Genomic DNA, 3,307 nt, shown 5'->3' on the forward strand with positions numbered 1-3,307 from the left:
CTAATGGCTCTGTGCTCAAATATTGTGGTTCTGTGCTGACTTCCACAAAATGTACCTTAACTGTCATGGACTCTTCACAATTACATTCTGGACAAAAAGAAAAAGGTCCACAGAGATGGCGGTCAAGACAGACCTACTGCAGACACTTGTGGTGAAGACTTGCTGGAAAATGAAGTTTGACATGATTTATAATTACATCAACATTCACAGAGGCCGAGAGTCAGAGGCAAAAGGGTGCAATATCACCACGAGAAATCTTTTCACATTTCCCAATTAATTTTATGTAGTCAGTAAGTCACCAGGAAAAAAACAAACTTGTTCTTGTCAAGCAGAATTTTTAAGTCCAATCAATCAGAGTCTGGTCTATCTTCCTGGGTCTAGGGCCGGGTCCTTGCTAATGACATGTCCAAATTACGTGAAATGAAATCTCACCATCCTTGCTCCCAAAGTGCCTTTTAGCTCTACTTCTTCCAACACAAATGTGTTTATTGTTCTGAAAGTCCAGAGTGTTTAATATTCTTCACCGGCACCATAAACCAAAGCCATCGAGTGTTCTTCTGCCTTCTGTATTCATTGTCCAGTGTTTGCATGCATATGAGGCTGCTGAAAACACAATGACATCTTTGTTTTTTTAACACATTAAAGAGGTCTTCTGCCCAAGACTTTCTCAGTGCCGTCTGCTACTTAATGTTCTGATTACTGCTATCCTGGAGATTAACTATGGGTCAAGTACAATGAAATCCTCAACAACGTCCATATTTTCCCATTCATCATATTGTTTAATAAGTTAAAAATCAAAGATGCCTCTTCGACAACTAAGGTATCTATGACTGGGCCACAATATTTTCAATCTTTTCTTACTCAAGCAAAAGCTGAATGAATAAGGAAGTGTGGTAGTTACATAATCTGTTGTCAATTTGAGAGGATTAAGAGTGCAGGGTGGAGTCTAGCCTGTGAATCAGGTCATAACTTGATGACCTCATCTGCAGGCGATAAGGAGATAAACAGCTCACTGGAGGTGGGACACACACGCTCCCTGCAAGACATTTCTGATGAGAAGCCACATGAAGCTACCCTGATACAACCAGAGCCCTGGGAGCTGGAGGAGCCATGTGGAGACCCCTGCCAGCACTGAGATGCTTACACTGCCACTAAATCCACAAGACCTTCCACCTACTGGCCTGTGCTCATCCTGCATTTGGTGTCACTGCATGTGTTTCATGAGTCTGAAGAGGACTTTATAGATTGGTATTGGACACATGGGCTAATATCGGACTTATGGACTTGATCTGGACTGGGCTGGGATGTCTCCTCAAAATTCAACTTCTCGTATATAAAGCTCTTTCTTATACACATATGAGCGTTTATGAATTTGTTTCTCTAGTCTACCCGGACTAACATGGGAAGACTGAAGAAAGATTGATGCTGGGCACCATCTAGTTTCTCCACTACACTTTGCTAGAGCACCCATATCTTCAGTGATCTCTTCATGAGGGTGATCATCAAGCAGGGCCATGTCATAAGACGTAATTAGTAGACTGGGGTATAATTAAGTGGAAGCGCCAAACCCATTCATGCAGCTAAATGTTTATATATGTCTCTGGTTTACCTTAGAGACATCATTGTCATTTTATATGAAAGAACATTATCAATCATCCCCCAGGGGCATAAGATAATTCTACTGTAATGTCATTAATTTAGCCAGTGGTATAGAACGTAAAATACTGCTGAGAAAAGGACATTATAAATATAGGCTGGCTATGAACCGCAATACATAAAATGTTGACTTGTGCAGATTAAACTCTTAAAGGGACTGGACACTACACAAACAATGGGGTCTGGGGAGAGGGCAAAATTTTCAATAATATTCATTCACAACGGGAGTACCATACCTACCAGATAAATATATGTGATAATAAAGCAAGGAAGACATCAAAACAGTAAGTAAATGGTAGTCCCGGGCCACCATTCATTGGGCACCATCAAGGCAAGAGACCAGAACAAAAGTCCAGTGACTGCCAGTTCTACACCCGTGGCTTGCAGTCATCTGCTTCTTCTCACACCCTTGCACTGTCTTGTGATGCTTTCTGCATCATTCAATATTTGCCTACAGAATCCTTCAACATTTCCACTCAAGGCTTGAAAACCACCCCCCCACCACCACCAGTTTTTGCAGCTTGAGAAAGGCTGAATGTGCTTTCCTGCCTTCAGTTTTCTAACTCCAGGCCTTTCTACATTTCATCATAATGCTTTGTCCTCTCAAGCTGCCCTTTGAAGTCTATTCAGCTCTTTTAGGGTCACCATTTTTTCTGGTGGCTTTGGTTTCTACATTCACAAGCAAGTTTCAGAGTCTCTTCTGACATCCATGTTGGTCTTTCCTTTCTTCCCGGTCTTTTTAAGGACCTATTGCTTTCTTCATGTGTGATATCCTTAGTGGGGTCCTACAATTTGGCCTTTGATCATTAATGTGCCAAATCTATTCTTTGGAGATGGTCTCTGTGTTAGTCCGGATTGACTAGAGAAACAAATTCATATGTGTATAAGAAAGAGGTTTATATACAAGAGCAACTGAATATTAAGAAAACATCTCAGCAGAGTCCAGATCAAGTCCATAAGTCTGATATTAGCCCATGTGTCTGATGTCAATCTATAAATTCCTCTTCAGACTCACAGAACACATGCAATGACACTGAATGCAGGAAGATCACAGGCCAGTGGGTGGGAAGTCTTGTGGATCCAGTGGCGAGATAAGCATCTCAGCACTTGCAGGGGTCTCCACATGGTTCCTTCAGCTCTGAAACTGACTGCCTCAGGGTAGCTTTATGTGGCTTCTCCTCAGAAATGTCTCCCAGGGAGTGAGCCTTGTCAGTAGAGTCTTCAAGGGAGTGAAGAGAGAGAGAGAGAGAATCTCCCACCCCCAAGGAGGAAATACGGAGTTCCCAGAATCCTCAGGAAAATGCCTTGCCCATACAGAGGCCTCATTGCCTATCATCTGATTGACAGGCCAGACTCCACCCCTATACTCTTAATCCTCAAGTTGACACCAGATTATGTAAATACCATAGTCTTTAAATTCAGGTGAGATATACTTGAGGTTGTACTCTGGCTCTTATGGATTTATTTTACTTCTCCTCAGCTTCAACTTGAACTTACCGATCAAAAATTGGTGATTTGTTCTTAGTATACCTCTGGCCTCATTCTAATAGATGATTTTGCACACCTCTGTCATCTCCTCATAGATGAAGACTATGTGATTCCTGTGGATTACATCTGGTGAGGGCCACGTGTATAAATAGTTGCTATTTAT

The sequence above is a fragment of the Echinops telfairi genome, unplaced genomic scaffold, assembly GCF_000313985.2.
Source record: "Echinops telfairi isolate 266 unplaced genomic scaffold, ASM31398v2 ScPeMD7_7400;HRSCAF=8409, whole genome shotgun sequence".
Lineage (NCBI taxonomy): Eukaryota > Metazoa > Chordata > Mammalia > Afrosoricida > Tenrecidae > Echinops > Echinops telfairi.